The sequence below is a fragment of the Takifugu rubripes genome, chromosome 17, assembly GCF_901000725.2.
Source record: "Takifugu rubripes chromosome 17, fTakRub1.2, whole genome shotgun sequence".
NCBI classification, from domain to species: Eukaryota; Metazoa; Chordata; class Actinopteri; order Tetraodontiformes; family Tetraodontidae; genus Takifugu; species Takifugu rubripes.
In genome coordinates this window covers 6,042,971-6,061,936 of record NC_042301.1, presented here as the reverse complement: position 1 = coordinate 6,061,936, position 18,966 = coordinate 6,042,971, and the positions used below count along the sequence as shown (strand labels likewise).

General features: G+C 44.0%; 1 protein-coding gene across 1 annotated transcript in view; it reads right to left on the bottom strand.

Moving 5' to 3' along the window:
* pcdh7a (protocadherin 7a) overlaps nucleotides 1–18,966 on the bottom strand; it is a 36,595-nt gene that overhangs the window by 6,630 nt on the left and 10,999 nt on the right. The window lies entirely within an intron of this gene.

The window sequence follows — 18,966 nt, the reverse complement described above, 5'->3', positions numbered from 1 at the left end:
CCTGTATAACGCAGAAGTGAAAGCAACAGAGACAAGACGCAGATTAGGGTGGGGGGAAAACCTAAGATCGGAATGTAGCCTCGGGATAATCTGGAGAGAAACTGATGGACGTCTGGCACCAACATCCAGACTAAGTCAATTCTTCTTTTCCGTACAAACAGCAAAAGAATTAAGCGCATTTAAACATTTCAACTCGCATGGAGACAGGGACGTGGCAAAATTAATTAAGCAGAAGTAGGAAATTAATAGAGCACATGTTTCTCCTGCCATTATGGAGCGAGGCGGGGATGAAAGCAGGGCGACTGACAGCAGAAATAGTGAGCTGAGACTGAGGCAGGGGAAGAGATATTAGAACCTAATGGAAAAGCAGCAGTTCTTGGAATCTCTGTGGCTTCATCTCAAACCCTGCACAGAGGGACCGACATATTTTTAGAGCTCTGATGAAGCAGTCCAACCTCTTTTCTGTCAGTTTAGGACCAAGGGCAATGGCACAGAAAGGGAAGAAGTGGGTGAGAAACATCGTGACAGAGAAAGGATTATTAATTTTCTTGTGATAGGAACCCCCCACCCCCAATCAGTGATCAATATGTCAAACAATTGCTGTAGTTAGTGACTTAGTATGCTGCCAAACAAGAAACCTGTTAAAATAATGGCAATGCTGGAATAATTCACTCATAACTATCACTAAATGATTAAGAGTTAAAGCTATTAGTGATCACAACACAAGAGCAAACACATTTTCTCTCAGGATTCCGCCCAGAAACCCAATATTGTAGGGAAATAAGATTACCACAGAGTTGTGGATTATTGTCAGTAACTGTTTGTGCTTCTGATATGTCCGTATTATTTCTACTCAGCTATCATATTTCTTTAAGTACCCTATTGTGTTTGCCCAAAGCAAGGCGGGTGTTAGCACAGACAACGGTGTTTGTTTTTATCCACTTTTAACACTCAAGACTAAATTGTTTTAACGCGATTTCATCTTTTCATTTAACTCAAGGCTGATGTGGAGACTGAAATGGTGCCCCTTGATATTAAACAATCCAAAACAAATTTAGAAACCATTAGTCATGTCATGTACCTTTTAATGTTAGCGTACGATTGATAATATTAAAGCAGAGCAGTTTTTAGGATTTTGTATTAATGGCCAACCTCATATCATATTTATCAGATACCAGTTCCCTCATGTCAAATCAAATCAATCTTTATTTATATAGCGTCTTATACAATCAAAATTGTTTCAAGGCGCTATCCAGAATCCCAGGGCCTAACCCCAGACAAGCAACAGTGCCAAGGAAAAACTCCCCTTTAACAGGAAGAAACCTTGAGCAGGACCAGGCTCATGTAGGGGGACCCTCCTGCTGGAGGAGAGGAGAGGAGAGGGAGAAGGAGTTTATAGTTTAGATCACATCATTACTCTAGAGGGTATCTCTATAGCCTCTGAGCTCTCTGTGAGGAATCTTGGACGAACCTTTGACCAAAATCTATTCTTTAACAAGGAATAAAAAAACAGTCTCGAGACGTGCCTTTTCTTTATTCTTCAGCATGATACTGAAAAGTCTGTCCGGCATTTATTCCCTCCAAGATGGACTATTGTAATTCATTATTATCAGGATGTCCAGATGAGAACCCCCAATTTGATCCAACATGCCGCAGCTAGAGTTCTGACAGGCATTGACAAAAGAGATCGCCTGACTCCTAAAGTGGCTTCTCTTCACTGGCCGCCCATTTAATCAAGAAAAGTTTTTAAAATTCTTCTCCTGACCTACAAGGTTCATCGGAGACCGAGGTCAATCATATCTGGAGGTGCTAATGACACCTTATATTCCCAATAGACCACTCCGTTCTCAGAATGCTGATTTACTTGTGGTTACCAGAATCTCAAAAGGCAGAATGGGGGGCTGAGCATAAAGGCCGCCCTGCTGTGGAACCAGATCCTTGTCCAGGTACTGGAGGCTCACTCCCGCTCTACTTTTAAAATTAGAGTTAAAACCCTTCCTCTGTCAGAAAGCTGATTGTCAGTGATTCTGTAGTTACAGTCATTACTGTAGTCACACTAATGATAGTATTTAGAACAGGGCTGATTTTTTTGGCTACCATCTTAGCTATGCTGCCATAAACCTCCTCTCCTCTCCTCTCCTCTCCTCTCCTCTCCTCTCCTCCTCTTTTTCTGATCCCACTGACCTGACCCACTGTTTACTCAGTGTAAATAATGTTTTTGCATGTATGATGTATGCCCATTCTCTTTTGTATCTGTCTGCTTCTTCTCCTTTGCCATCAGCAGGAGCTTCCCTCCTATTTTTGCATCTGTCCCCCTCAGATTGTCCTAAATGTGGTTAAAACCACAATGGGAGTAATGAAACTAACATGTCCTGCAGATAAGGGCTTGACACAGCAGAGTGTGATTTACAGCTATGTCTGTGTTGTCTGGTTCAGGATGCTGTGTACAGGTTTGTGTGGTTCATAACAAAACTCATCTGGTCGCCATGATTTTATCTAATTCAATTTCCCTCTGACCCTCTCTCTGGCCAGAGCTGCCCTCTTTCATTTCTTCACCCTGATAATATAAATTTCGATTCCTCCCCTCCATCCTCCCTTCCTCTGTCTGACTGTGTCTTTCACTCCTTCACATGTCCGTTTGGCTTCTCATCCTGCCAACACCTTTCTTTGTCCTGCCGCCCACTTTGTTCACTAAACTCCTGTCTGGTTGCTTCATCTTTTGTCAGTCAGCTTTATGATGTGGCGATCAATGATATCCTTGACCTCTTATCTCCAGCGCCACTACCTTTATTGACCCATAACTCCTCTACCTTCCTGGATTTCTGGTTGCCCACTATTTGCACAGCCTGCCTTTTGTGTCCCAAAGTCCCCCTTCCTAACATTTCCATTTCACCCATTTAATACCAACCATTCACTGGACTAAACCAGTAAGCTCACAGTTTGTATGTTTGCATTTTTTGGTGCAACTTGGTCCTCTGTGGCCTATGAATTAGCTGATGGAAATCTAATTGAGTTTGACAGAGGACATAAACCAAACGCTCCCCTTAATCGGACACAAGCCATTACAGTTGACACGGAAGATTGGCCCGTCTTGCATGAGTCTGTTTGAATAGGTGTCTTTGCGTGCACATGCATGAGCATCCTCGTACGATATGGAAGCTGTTGAGGAGTTATTTCTGGCACATCTGTGTGAATCAAACAAAGGGAAGATGGTTTGAACTTAGAATAAACTTAATCATCCAAATCTCACAGCTCTGAAGGAACTGTAGGGAAAAATAGTTCTTAATATAGCTTTCATTTCAGGGCAAAAGTGTGTTGCAGTGCACGTGTGTGTTCATGTGCTTGAGTGAGACATCGCACCTTTACGTCTTGCGTTTCATTCTGGCGGATGAGTGTGAGACATTCAAAGCCTGTGAGTTGTGTTATGACAGCTTGTGAGGAGCTGCTTATGCGTGCGCGCGCGTGTGTGTTTGATGTGTTAAAACTTGTGAGAGTGTGTATTTGCATGCGTGCACAGGTTGCCTCAGTCATCAAGGTAATTAGTGCATAAACCTCCTCGCTGTTGGTTCAAAGAGAATTAACGAGCTCTGGTTAATTAACAGTCTTCTCCTTACATGTGTCTGCATATTCAACACGTGTGTTTGCGTATGTACGTGCAACATCTGCAGGTTTGAGAGCAGATTCGGATGTGTTTTTGTTTGGCTAAACCATGGCCTGCATAATCAATCGACAGGATATGGCTTATGCATAAACCAAAACAACAAATACGGCTGAAGGACTTGGGCCGCGTTTCCCGTCGGCTGCCAGCTCAGCCTCATTTATGTTTCACATCATCCAGGTAAAGAGGCGGCCACCGCCGGTAATGGCTGATTCCATTATTCATTAGTTAGTTACATATGCATTCTATTGTTTAGTTCCTCTTCTCTGCTTAGCCAAAATTTGGGCTTCAGCAACGCTCAGATCGGAAGTTGGTGCCCGCTCCAGTCTGATTTTCCTGATTGACAACATGAGATCATTTATAGTCTCTTAATGTGTTTACATTTGCACCGCACGTGAACTAAATGATTATATTTTCTGTCTCACTTCACCCAGAATCCCAATTGCAGCCCTCCTTCTTGCTGCATATTTACATTTGTTTGTAAAAAAACAAACAAAACCAAAACAAGCACCAGCGGTAGAAACTAAGTTTTCACCCAGTTTTGAAGCCGCAGGCAGAAGTTGGACAGGTCTGCAAAACAAATGTCAATCAAGCAGGCACCAGACGTCCGATTTGTAATCCCCTAGACACCTGAGTTTCTCCTAATGCTGATTCGGAGGTGCAGCTTTGCAGCTTAATGTCCTTGCAACTTGTCCTTCACACGATTTATGCCTGTAGGTACATGATATTTGACTAAGTGTTAAGTAAGCGGCTCAGCGGTTGTGCTGGCAGGTTGACCTACAGAAATATATGTAAAATGTGGCTTCCAGTGACTGGGAAGCAAAGAATGTTTAAATTGGTGTCTAATAATACTAATAATGGCTGTATCAGCTATGTAAATTGCTGTTAGCTCACAGCAGCCCGCTGCAGTGCAGACCAGCAATAAATTCACAGAAGAAGATGATCAATGTTCTATTGCAGTCTGACACTGTTTGTGAGAAATGAATCCCGTAAAATCCTTCCTCAGCATTGACCCCTCCTCTCTCAGTCTGGACATTTGAAAAAGGCTCTTTATCACACAGACAGACGGTGGCAACACAATTTACCTATTGTGCTCTCACAGACAGGTGAAGACCTTCCGTAAAAGTACGGTAAAGGAATTCCTGAAGAGCAACTACAAATCACTGCAAATGTAAAAACCAAGACTGCTGTGGTCCTGACTTAAGTTTTTGTGTTTTGTGGAAAAAGGGGCAAAACAACTAATTGAATAAATAAGTAACTGAGACTAAACTGATGAAGTGGGACAGTGCACACACTGCATTTTAATCACAAAAGGCATTGCTAATGACAGCACATCTTCAAAATCTGTCACCTCATCCTGTGTCCAATAAGGCGATACATTATTTACGGCCTGAAGATGTTTGAGCTGATAGAATGACGGCCGTCGGCCGGTCACAGCTACGGCTGAGCACAACGTGTAAGTTGATATTGCGCTCCGCTGCCATGGCGCACAGCGAAAACTAATATGCTGCTGTTGACAAAACTTGGGTACAGTCCAGACTTCATATCTGGAATGCTGATCAGTCAAAACGACCTTTGCTTCCGTTTGGGAATCCGTCAGTTCTGCTGTGCTATTACAGCTAAAGTGTAGCCCTCATCTTGAGAGTAGGGTGAGAGTGAAGTGATTTATCAAATATTGGAGAATTCTGAGTGTGCATTAACTGTTTGTAACCCCTGAGCAGCATTTGAACACGCTCCATTGCATGTTTAAATGTTTCATGAGGCTGTTTTAGGGTTGTTAACGAGAAATCAAAGGAGCTTTTTCATCCACAGAAACAGCAGCAAATCATTCTGTGACTTCTAGCATCTCGCATCAGCACTTTCTTCTGTCACTTCTTTCATCCCTGCCGTTCTATCGGAGTGCTGGTCGGGCCAATTAATAAAACAAACCCAAGCCTAACTTTGACTAAATGATTGAGTCATCTGGTCAAAACTTTCTTGTTCTTGGGTTACATTAGCTCACTGGAGTTGCCGGGGGGCCTTTTGAAACTTCCTGCTGCTGACAGGTTAATTTGTGCATCAAACACAGCGGAGAGGAGAAACTGTGAAAAAAGCTGTCAGGAGGTGTCTCACAAGGGCCGCGTGGAGAGGACAGATGTGTTAACAATTCATTTGACAATGACATATCTGCACTGGTGATTTAAATATAGAACAGATCTAAAACTGCTTCTCAGACCTCATGTCACACGAGAGTGACGTTCAGACTTGGAATGCAGCTTCCCGGGGCAATATGGGGGAAAAAAGCAGATGTCATGTTTACACAGCAAACCCTTTAGGTCAGTCAGACAGGTAGGGACAGGCACGGAGAGATGGAGGGAGAGAGCGACAGATGACAAATAAAAGAAGAACTTAATAGATTTATGACTAATAATGAATCAGGGAAAGCTCCTGTTAGAAAATCCGGGAAAAGAATGAGCTGTACGTGACCGTTGAGGTTGGGGGTGGTGTGTGTGTGTGTGTGTGTGTGTGTGTGTATGTGTGGGGGTGGGGGGGGCAGAGACAGAGAAGGAATAATGTCAAGGGGGAGACGATTGACTGTTGTGGTATTTGCAGAATCCAGGAAACAGGTTCAAACTCAGCTCAGGGACAGATGAAGCAATCTGAGCGGAATTTCTTCACCTGTCTGACTCACAGATGTTGATGAGTCAAGGTGCCTTGTTTCTCAAGAAAACACACGCACGCACACGCACAAAGCAGACAGCACAAATCCTGGCATTAGACATGCTTGCACACCCTTGCAGGTGTGCACGTACAGACGCGCGCTCCAACATTCACAAGTATGCAGCCTGTATGTTGCAGTGGGACCACCTCTGCAGTAAGAGCAATCCTCCCCTCTCAACACTGCTATTTTTTTGCCCTTCAATATTTCCTGTCCTCTCTCACCCTTCATTTACTCTTCTGTCATTTTCCTTTGCATCCCTCTTATTCTGCAACTGCCCCACCCCACCTCCACCCCTATCCACCCACATCATCTCTTTTCCTCTGTCTCAGTTTCTCTCCCTCCATTGCTCCCACTAGAAGCAGGTGATGTTGAATGGTGCTCAGCAGTATCTGACTATCAGGCCTTACTCTGTGAGTGGAATGATAATCACTGTGCTGCACTGCAGAGAGAGAGAAGGAAGAGAGGGGGTGAGGGAGAGAGAGACAGGGAGAAGAAGGAGGAAAGGGGGCATGAAAGGGGGGGCAGTTACGGCAGTAGCAATAAAGGGGCAAAAAAACAAGCAAGGGTATGGAAAGACTAAGAGAGATGAATTGTCTTATGCCAGCTAAGAGAAAGAAAGAAAGAAAGAAAGAAAGAAAGAAAGAAAGAAAGAAAGAAAGAAAGAAAGAAAGAAAGAAAGAAAGAAAGAAAGAAAGAAAGGAAAAATGGCAATATAAACATACACCTCCCTTTTCTCTTGCTCTACTCCCCCGTATCTGTGCCCTGATGCAAAGACACTCAGCAACACCACTCCGAGCACCACAATAGATTGTTACACAGCAGCCCTGCGGAACGAGGGAGAGCCGTAGCCTTGTGTCTGCGCGCCAGAGAACATTAACTGCAGCAGCGAGGTCATCTGATCTCTACTATGCGGTCCCTCTCTCACCCTGTCTGCCTTGCTTTAACCACTGCTGCAGTATGCTGCCGGCCCCCTCGTGGCTGCTAGCGGAAGAACTGGCCGCGCTCTCTACGGATGTGTCTGTACCACTGAGCAGTTGTACCAACATAAAACAAACGTGCAGACCATAAATCATTTTCTCTTACTTCGAGCATTTGTTGAAAAAGCCTGTGGCCACTGCTCATTAACAAGACTCTAAGTAGTTACTGTAAGTGCGCCAGTGTGTGTGTGTATGCAGAAGAGGAGAGAGAGGAAGAGAGAGTGAGAGCATGAGACAGAGAGATTACAGCGCTGCATGCAGGTCTACTGCAATACTACCCAGCACAGTTTTGTTCCCAGCAAGCTGAATTTACTGCCATTGAGCTTTCTCACTACTCCCCATCTCCATCTGGACTCTCTGCCCAGCAGATTCACGCTAAAAACAAAATAATCACCGCCCCCATTCAAAATCCAAAATGCTCTTTGAAATGCGCATCCTTTTGTAGCCGGTGTGGTGTCGTCTATAGGGAGGAAAAACAAAACCCACACAAAAGCTGGTGGACTTAGACGTAAAGCGAGGCTTACCGGACAAATGCCCCATGATTCAGATTAGCTCCTTTGTCATTGCATGTGCAAGCGTGCTTATGGTGTTCAGCGCTTTCCACTGCTGGCGTCTAAAACAGTCAACTCTTATAAAATCCGTGACAGTGGCCATTGTCAAAAAAGATGCAAACAGGATGGCAGAGTACAAGCAGCCTTCTGTGTGCCTGTGTGAGTAAGAGAGACCATACATATGTATGCCTTGCTATTTAGACACCATTTACTGTCCACTCTGAGTGTGCACGTGTGTGAGACGACCATTAGACTAATAGTGAGTGTGTTAGGAACAGACTTTTCCCACCCACTGCTATTGTCCATTACGGGTGACAAGAGGAGAGAGAACAATCACTTCACTGTGGGGGCCTGCGTCGGAGAGACGAGGAGAGGGGTTGAGGCTAAAGATATGTCCTCTTCCACACGGGGTTGTTGGACAGGCGGGCTTGTCCACAGATACACAACCTCCCTGTTGAGAGTAATTAGGAGTGCTGCTGTGAACAACAGATAGAGTCAATAAAAGACCTCAAAGACACGTGGAAACAAAAGCAAGGTCTGCCTCCAACTCCCTTTCCCCTCCATCTTCCGAAACCAGGATCCAGCTTTGTTCTTCTTTTGCTTCCTCCTTCATGATTATTCAGTGTATCATACAGTATCTGACCTTTGCTTATTTACATTTTTTCCCCTCACTTGCTGCTGCACAGTCTCCTCTCTGGAATTCCTTTTTATTCAAAAGGAATGGACGGACTGCCACATCAGACACAGACACGGTGGAACATCTCAAAAACCGAAATCCATCCTGCCAGTTTAGAACCGCCGTCACTCATTTTACAAGGTTAAGGAAAGTTTAGACTAATGTGCTGTCAGCCACAAACAAACACGGCCTGGAAACGCGAGCGCACACTGTCGAAACTATCCGATTGTCACACAGACATGACTTACATGCATATTAGTGCCACTGTAAAACAATAAAGACAAAAACAGCAGAGTCCATCAAAGCACATGAGTGAGCGAGCACGCCTGTGCGTGAGTGAACCCGTGGCGGCCCTATCACCCCCCATGACAGACACGGTGTCACAGAAATGTCTTGGGGCGTCTCGCCCAAGCTCCCGACAATCGTCTCAGTGTGTTTGAGTGACTTGCGGACACAGAGAGGGCGTTATACTGGGTAGACAACATGAACGCCAACACACGCGCACACACATTAAAGGAAGAGACAGTGCACTCTTTCTCTCCCTCTGCAACATCTCTCATTCCCTTTTTGCCGGACGCAGAAAGAGACTCAATCATTCCCAGGCTCAGTCTCCTTTGACGCAGAGAAGAAAATATTCATACACAAACACACATTGAGCACATTGTGTGTGTGTGTTTGTGTGTAACTGTGCATCACTGTAGAATTAACATGGCTTTCATTTTCTATAAAGTATGCTTCTAATACACATTAAAGACCGCTTCCATGTCTGCACATACACTGTATATCTAAGTGTGCTCCCGTGCGTTTGTGTGCATGTGCATGTGGGCATTTCATACACTGGAGACTGAGTGTAGAGTCGGGCCATTGAGCGGAAGGAGAAGGATGGAAGAGAGTTAATGAGAAATCTACACCCATCGATAACCTCCTCCCCACACTTCAAACATACAATGACACGGACGTGGTTTCACTTTCAGTAGAACTCTTTGAAAACAATGATTCGGCATTAAGATTAAGAAATAACTTCACTGAAGTCGCAACCAGCAGAGTTTCAGGGAGTCGGCTCAATTATTATGTGACTCATGGCATTAAAAAGGTTTAAAAATGTAAATTATTTCACGGCCTCGGTAGTAAAAGAATAAAAGTGCGATTGAAAACATGTTTGTTGCGCACATATCCTGCACTAATTGGCCATGATGGGCATAATACACTAGAGTTTTGATTTTAATTCACTTGTGTTTATGCGTTCACGTGGGTGTGCAACAAACGCCGATTATATTAACGGGTGGTGGTGGTGGTGGGGGTCTATGTAGTTGTTCTTTCTAATAAATATGGGCAAGTTTATGGCAGAATATTTTCTACATTTAGTAAGTATAATACATGGCGACATGCCTTTTGTGGGGTATAATAAATAAGCATTTTAACTGCTGTGGCCCCGATCAGTAAGAACTAGTTGGCTGCTCTTCCACCCCGATTCAACTGTACAGACGCACTAAAAACATGTAAAACACATAAAAGAGTCCTTCTAGGATATTGCAGTGCTGATGTGGCCTCTCCATCCTATTCAACTGTGGTGAATTTTCTGCTCTTCTGACCAATAACTGTAGTCACACCGGCTCGGTGGATGTTTGCTTCCTTGTCAGCAGCACAGAAGACAGAGACATGTCCCTCAAACAGAGACATTTGCCAACAAATATTAGGTCCAGTTTTTGGATGTGTCATTTGTAGTGGCAATAAACTGTTTTGTGTCGTGTTCACCATTGTGAGCCACAAAGAAATGTCATCCACTGGATATCTTTTTAATTCACCTTTAATATGTCATTTTATAGGGTATAAGAAGGCAATTGTGAAAATCGCTTTTTTAATATACTAATATATATATATATATATAACTGTTTTGTTATATTGTAAAATATGTTTGCAAGTTCTTGAGTCTTTTTTATTGTTATTGACATTTAACCAATGTTGGTTATGTTGCAGGTTATATGCAATGCTTAAAACAGCTGAGACACTTTTCTGCAAATCAAAGTAAGCCCATAACGAATTAGAAGTGAAACCACAACTTCTAAAAGTTAAACGTAAAAGTCTGCAAAAACCTGGAGGAGCTGCAGAACAACCTTTCCTGAATAAAATTATCTCTCTGGAAAACAGTCAACTCAGTTTCTACATAAGATCCCAAATGGGAATATCGAAGGAATTATTATAGCTTTCAATACCAGGTCCAGGCACAATCAGAGTGTCTTGTAAAATTCATGCGGGCACCCGAAAACACAAGCCTTTGATATTCAATTAACAGTCAAGGGCATCATTTTAACACTTTTTATTTGATCATGCTTGAAACTTAGATGCTGCCTTCCCTTTGTGGTTGGGAAGTTACACAGAATTGGCACAGCAACATGTCTGACTACTGCCCTTTTTAAGAAAAAAGAGCAGAAAAAAATGAGGAAAAGAAAAAGCCCATACAATACTGAGGTGGAACGTCGATTGGACATATTTCTGATGGACGGCTCCCTGCGACGGGGATTTAAAAGTGCCATCGTCAGCATGACCCAGCGTTAAGAAACACTCTCGCAGATCTAATTCTAATCAAAGCCGGCTCTTTTAAACTGGCATGAAAGCTTTCGTGTTAACACGATGCCGCGACCAATGCTTGATTCACGCCTTTAAAGGAGACTGACCGCTCAGTGAGCATGTGCGTGCCCCAGCACAGTGCAGCAGTGAACCGTATCTGTGTGGACACGCTCCAGCTCTGCCTCACATCGTAGCATGATACTGCGTTTGGGTCCTCCAACCATGCATTAATCCCCTCCTCGCTACATCTGTGTCCACGCATGTAGGATCCGTATTCTTTCCAAGCTTTCTGGTGTTTCTGGCTCTGAAGTAAGCCTGCTTTTATCCAGCTAATTAGAGGTTGCCACTTCATCCCCATGGAAACTTGTTTGGGACCCAACTAGCAGATACATTTGCATGACTTTGAATACATTTTTTTATGAGGTGGGTTTGTTTTGAGGTGCAGATCTGGGGATCTGAATGATACTCAGTAAAAGTGGCTTATTTTGTTTCTGTTGATTGTTTTCCTGTCTTGCTGTTTTCTCAGGATCTCAGTGTTTGTGACACGGGAGAAGAGAGCCTCTTAAATAATGCATGCATGACTTGTAGCTGTAGCGTTGACTCATTACGGAATCACCTTTTCGGTGATGTTCCTTTGAGTTATTGAGCTCAATTCAATTGTTCATTGAAGAGTAGGGCATCGAAGGAGCCCAGCTCCTTTCACTCCTCATATGTATTGAAATTTGTAGAAAGGAATAAAAATACACATCAAACTGTTTTACATATCAGAGATAACAAAGTTAGCTGAAACTGTCCAGTGCGGTTTGACGGAACACTAATATAGTCTGCGTGAGCCTGCCGATGTCAAAGAGGTCAAACTATTTTAATGCCTCCGTTTCAGAGCACCCGGGGGGGTTTCTCTCTCAAGGCTTGACCGCCTAGATCTTGTAGTTCAGCTTTACCTTCCTCGCTGCGTGCGAGCACTGTCTTGGTGGTGGACGTCTCTTATCAGGACTACTTGTGACAAGGAAGCGGGGCTGAACAGGAAAGCAGGAAAACATGCATAGATGCTCCGGTAAATCGGCCCAGGTCAGTGGTACGATATAGGCCGTAGCCGCAGGCACAGCATCTGCCTACTCACATTTATGTAACTGGAGTGCAGGTTTAGAGCCCTCGCTGTCACTCTCTTTCACTCTCAATCACAGACGCCCCAAAAAAATAGCGCAAAGAATGGAGCTTTTCCAACTGGAAAGTTTTCTTCTCTTTGCCTTTTTATACTATCCTTATGCTATCCTTTTCATCCAATCTCCTGCTTCTCTGCACTCTATGCTTTCCACCCCTAGGTGATACCTGGAAGCACATTCTCATTTTGTAGCTCCACACCCCCTCACAATTACTGAAGCTCTGCCTTTTCTCCCATTTGTCTTCCCTTCATCTCCGTGCCACACTCTCATAAACCTCACCTGCCCCCTCCCCACCCCAATGCAGTTTGGTGACAAACGAGTGCTGACCAGGAATTTATTTTCTCCTCCTCCACTTATTATCAGTTTCTCTCCATTTCTCCTCCTCTATCTCCATCTCAATCTTCCGATTTATCTATCTTCCACCAACAATTCCAAAACAGATGGCTACACTTAGCCCAGGGCAAAAACAGTGGCTTTGGACTACGGCGCTACGAGGGGCAGTCTTCACACTCACGCTAGATCTAATAAGCTGATATCCGGCGAGAAATGCGATTTGCCAGTGGCAAAAATGCATAAACCATATTGCACGCTGCAGATATTCACACCTTAGGCTCAGTTCCTGGTCTCATGCTTCATTTCCTCCAATCAGGAAAACAGCAAAGATTAAAGCTCACGTTAATTAAAGTCTAAAAAATAAAGAAAAAAGAAGAAGGAGGAGTGAATTCGAAGGGGTGTTCAGAGCTGCTCGTTAAATTTCATGAAACTATTAAATGTTTGGGAAAGAGTTAAAACTGGTAACCAAAAAACTGGTAACCATTAGAAATTGTTTTGAAAAGATGGGTCCAGATGGAGGGTGATGAAAAAGGATGAAACCGCTTTGGGAGAACATAGCGATCAATCAAGTGGAAGAAAGATGGAGGAGGATGTGGGTGTGACTGTGTGCCTACTACAGACATCAGGGACGGAGGGTTGGAAAGGGATACTTTTATTGGATGAGTTACAGAGCGCAGGAACAGAGCGGTGTGTGGAAGAGTCAAATCATTTATATTGGCCTGCTTGAAAATTGGAGTGTTGTCCTTATCGTGCTTGTATAAATGTGCTGCTGTTAGCTCACTTGTTTTCTGGTGGCCTTATGTTTCTGAGTTTGAACATTAGGTTTCTGGCAGCACACTTTCCCCTTCAAATTTGTGCAGTCGGTTTCATGGCGCCAAGATTAATTCTCAAACACACGAGATAAATAAATCACGCCCGACTGTGTGTTCGCAGACTTCCGACAGGTTTACTCCGCAGTGTGATTGGGTGCGGCTCTTATAAAAAATAACAGAAGTCCACAAAGACAGAGTCAAGGACATTAAACGTTTGCTCCAAGCTGCTGAATCACCGATTCAATCGGCGGCCTAATTTGACCAATCATCTGTCAGCTGTTATTAGCTGCGAGGCATCTCTCACGGTCCAATTTTCCAAAAAAACAATCAAGCTTTTGGTGCTCACAAAGCTTTAATAAGGAGACTTTCTCTCTTGCCTCCCTTTGTACAAAACATTTGGTTGCATTTTTTTTCAGGTTTAATCTACTCAACTCGTATTGTATGTATTTTTCATGGCAATACAGAGGGCACGAGTGAGTGCTTGTCCTTAAGTGATGTTATGTTATGCCAGGCAGCGAAACACCACAAGCATCAGTGTCACCATCATTTTTAATAACTCTTCATGTTCCATTCAAAGCTATGGCACCCGGATGGAGAATACATTTGATAATAATGTTTCACTCCTTGACGCTCTTTTGTGACTTTACAAGGTCATCCATGAAAGGAGTTCTCAGCATCTCCATATGTCACACAAAACAAGCCAAATATCAGTTCTTATCCAGTTGTTATATATCAGCCACTGCATTAATACTGGCAACATTCATAAGAAGGCAGAACACGTTAAAGTCACTTTAGTTTGCAATTCAGTTTGATTCAATAAGTGAGCTGACTTGAAGTCCAATTGCGTTTTATTCAAAAGCTATTCACGTCAATTTAATTCAGCTCAGCTTAATGCACTGGAAATTCTTTGTGTACATGGATGAAACCAGTCAACGGGCAACTAAAATGTCTGGAATCTCTGTTTGGCGCTAGAAAAAAAGCACTTTTGTCTCGCAATATTGGGTAAAATTGCTCAGCCCACAGACACCCATTAAGGTAATGCTTTAAGGAAGGCCGGCTGAATGCGGAGCAGCCCAACGCAGAGTAGAGTCTTCAAAAAGCAAATAAAAGGAAGCATCTCCGCGAGGGGCCTGCTATGTAGGTCTTTGTGTGTGTTCGACCGTGTGTGTGTCAGACGGTTGCGGCAGTGCATGTTTGTAAGGCCCGACAGATGCGTATGATTTCAGCAGACACAGTGCATGAGTCAATCCAGTGGGAATGGAAAAGAAACTGATGTAAGAGCCAGAAAACTTTCCCCTCCACTCGTGTGTCATCATATTCTTATCAGTCTGCTCGCTGGGAAAAGTATGAGCAACTGGGGAGGGTGCGTAATTATGAGCCATTATACGCACACAAGAGCGCATTTCAGCCGGCACGTCCACGTGTGTTAAAATCAAACATCACACAATGTCTGTCCCTGCCTCAGCATGTCTGCACAGGTCCGTGAGAATGATTAGTCCCACATTCTTGCCATTACAGTTAGTTTAAAACAAACTCTGAAGGGAGGGCATGTTGCCAAAGTAACATTATCAGCTGGTTAGGCTATATTATATTGTGTGGTAAGGTGCCAGAACAGACAGGGAACTTCCAATCACATGTGGATCTGGGTGACCTTGATGTGTGTAGAAACAGACATTTTCTCTCTGTCTGCCTCCCACAATTACACTCCCCTGATTCTCACCGCCTTTTGCCTTCCTGTCCTCTCCCCTGACGTCCGGCGCTCACGCACAAACTTGCCAATGAATCAGCAAATCCGTCACGACCTACTGCAAATGTATTTGCACGGAGCCCAAATGCTCACGAGCACATCCTGTTACACGGCACAAACGACAACGCTGAGGCTTCTGGGGTCGAGCATCTGAGGCCCAAGGCCCAAGCTGCATGCCAACAGACGCTGATGTCCCTGTCACAAACTACCGCCTCTTCCAAACTGAAATGAGATAGTATAATAAAGCTGTAATGTATGTGATCAAATTTACATCCCATAAAGGACAGGACTGCTCTGACTTCTGTGTGACCTTGGGAGATCGGTGAATCAATTAAGGGCAATGACAACCAAAGTCTGGATTTAGCTTATAAGCAGTGGCAAACATCTGTGAATACAAATTCAAATGTCCACATTCAAATTAATTTGTAAACAGTTTGGCATATTAAACACAGGAAATAGTTCCCTATAGGGTACAATATGGGTCTGTCAGGTTGTGGAGAGGCGGCAGAGTTGACCTTTTGCAATTTAATTTGGTTCATCATCACCACTAGTATGGATTTAAAGACACCAGAGAGTAAAAACAGCAGTATTTAAGGCTGCACTTCTTTATTGTCTGGTCGTGGCTGGTAAACCTGGGCCTGCAGATGTGAACCAGATATGATCCCAGTCAGGCGGAAAATCAATGTTTACAGCGTGAGCATGTGTTACACCTCAACAGCCTGAGCTACTAACACCAACACATTAGACTCGAGTAATGTCCAAACCCTTCTTCATCCACCCCCCCCCCCCTTTTGTTTTCCTCACTCTTTCCTGTTTCCCTGTGGCTCACGTTCTCTCTCCAATGCCCACTGACTCAACATTGCCCCCCCCGTGTTCGGGTCACTACGTAGATGGACTTTCAGTCCGACGTTGGGTGATACTCACTATAGCCACCTTGTCCTTCTCACCTCTCATTTAACCTCAACCTCTTCACCTCTTAAACCCCACGAGCATATGGACAGCTTCACGGCATAAAGCCATAATAGCTTTAATAAATTCATCAGTTCATTGGTAGCGTGACAGGGGTCACGAGATGGTTCCATTGTGTGTGTCTGTCTGTGCTGTGTGGTGTGTGTGTGTTTGGTTGACAATGCCTTCACCCCCATGACCCGAATGCATTACTGGAGATGTATGTGTGTATGTGCTCATGAGGCATGGCTGAGCACAGGGAGAGGAGACTGCGAGTCTTTGACAGACGCTCATCACATTTAATCCTGGAAGGATTTTGTCGAAAATGAAAAGCTGCTTTTCAATTTTATAATCCAGTAGACCTAATCTCTCCAGCAGTTACCGTCCATACAGTCCAATTACATGGACAAGACCGGATGGAAGAGCTATAATAACCACAAAACTCTTCTCTCATTGCCAGTCTTTGCTGTATCAAAACATTGGCACACGTCTTAATATCCCAACTCTGACCTTCACCAAGGTTTGTGAAAGTGTGCTGTCAACCCACCTGTTTCTACTGCAGTCTTGGGCCTTTAATGCTGGCTGCATTGATTCCACTTTGTATTTGTGTGTGTGCACGCACATGCCCGTGTGTGTGTGGGTTGTTCCAATCAGCCTTTGTGGCACTGCAACAAACCCCCCGCTGAGTCCAGAGAGAAAGTGCTCACAACAGTAAAAGAAGTGGGACTGAGGAAAGTGCTGAGTGGACTTATCGTCAGAGGTCAGAGTCCAGAGGAGAAGACGGATGCAGAGGAGGGATGTTTATATTCATGGTGATGCATTTGGCAAAAAAGCGGTAAATGGGATGGAGAGAAGAAGAAGCAGCAGATCGTGTTAACGGCTCCTGGGAAAAAGTGAATGATTCAATTAAAATTGGAATTGATTTTTCATAGAGTACTGGATTTCTGGCGAAATAAAACTGGGATGGAACAGTCAAAGAAACATTTAGATGAAGTGTCTTCAACCATTGAGTTGAAGCAGCTGTGTGTTGAAGTGTGGGTCAAGTGTGTGTATGCTGTGAGTTTAAAACTAGAACGAGGTCACTTTGCTCATATTGATTGCGGTGCCATGTGACTGATCATTCATGTCTCCCAATGCCAGCGGGTATCCTGATGACCCACATCTCAACAGTCCACTCTCCCTTACTGGCTGCTAACCACTTTGGACCTCTCTCACTGGTCCCCCCCCCCCCCCCCCCCCCCCTCGACGTTTCCCTGTCTGTTACACTTTATTCGTCCTCTCTCCATCAGTGTCAGCACTCACTTAGGAATGTAAATCATCAGAAGCACAACAATGAAAAATGTCTCGCGGATCTTGTGGATTTATTTCAGAATCTGTATCACTTGTGTTCACTTTGTTGCCTTTCGTTCTGCGCGTAATTGTCTGTAAAAATTGAAAACTTGTCTTGCTTTTGTGAAATAAAACAAAAAGGATTTGGTAGAGAAACAAAGCAAAGCACACCTATTATCCTTCACTCTTTTTTACCTTTATCTCGTTATCCTACTCCTTCATCTGCTCACTTTTGTGTTTATTCAAGCCTGGATATCGATAGCCTTCCTCGCTTCTGTTCTCTTTGCCTTTTTTAACTTTTGAAACTAAATAACAGCCCAGTCAAACAAAGCCGCTATATCAGCTCCTTACCTCTCTAATCGTACCCCCATATATAATCCTTACAGTTACTTTAATTACTTGCCTTTTCACTTGTTTTCCCCATCTGTAATCCCCTCCATAGCCTAATGATGTGCTTACTTCTGATGAACGTTTTTTAAAGTTTTAACGACCCAGTAAAAGTATCTTTGAACCCTCCACCAATCTAGTTTACTTGATCTCCTCCTCTCCACCTATAATTCTCTCCCACATCTAATGCTATTCCAAATTCTGTCAGCGTCCCAGTTCTTGCATTTGGCATAAACTCACCACCTATTACTCTCTGAATCTATCTCTCACTTGCACTCACATTTAAAATGCGTATGCCTTCATGAAATGAGCAAACCCTCCAGCAAAGTGACAGGCTCCCACAAACACAAACCTGCTCACTTAACAAATTCCGACATGAAAACCGACGCACACGTGCACCCAAAGTGTCACACACCCACTGATGTATAAGCAACTACTGATATTTTGGGGGTCGGACCGGGAGGTGGTTCGCTTCACTGCAGCAGGGGAGTTAATTACCCCCTGCAATCAATAATTCATTACGCTGTCAGTTTGCGTGTCGTCGTGTCTCCTTATATGCGCCGGGACGTAAGTATGAACACCAAACTCTCCCAGTAAGCATTTTCTTTCCCTGGGAACAGCAGATTAAGAGGATTGACTCCGTAATGGATTAACCTCTGGAGTGTGTGTACGTGTGCGTGCGTGTTGAGTGCACATGTATGAATTGATTAAGTTAAGAAGCTCCTCTTTGGCTCATTTTAATGGCCGCATCAGCAGTTTTTCACCGCAGGGAGGATAAATGTGGAGCTGTCCGTCATGAAAATGAGACACCGCCCCTTAAAGAAGGTTTAGCTGTCAGTCAAACATCACTCTCGGGAGCTCTCCTCGTGGGCTACGGAGACCCTGCTGTGTCAGTGTGTCTACGATGATAGATGAAGGGTGTGTGTGTCTGTGTGCGTGTCTGTCTTGGTTGAGGGGTGACTGACTGACTGTCCCTATGCAGTATTTATGTGTCAGCAGGACTTCTGTTTTCAACTGTGTCTTTCTTAGCAAAGGCTGAGGGCAGTGCGACCATTATCTCTGCAAAAGACCCTGTTAATGTTATAAGCTATTCAGTATAGACATGCATATGCTAGA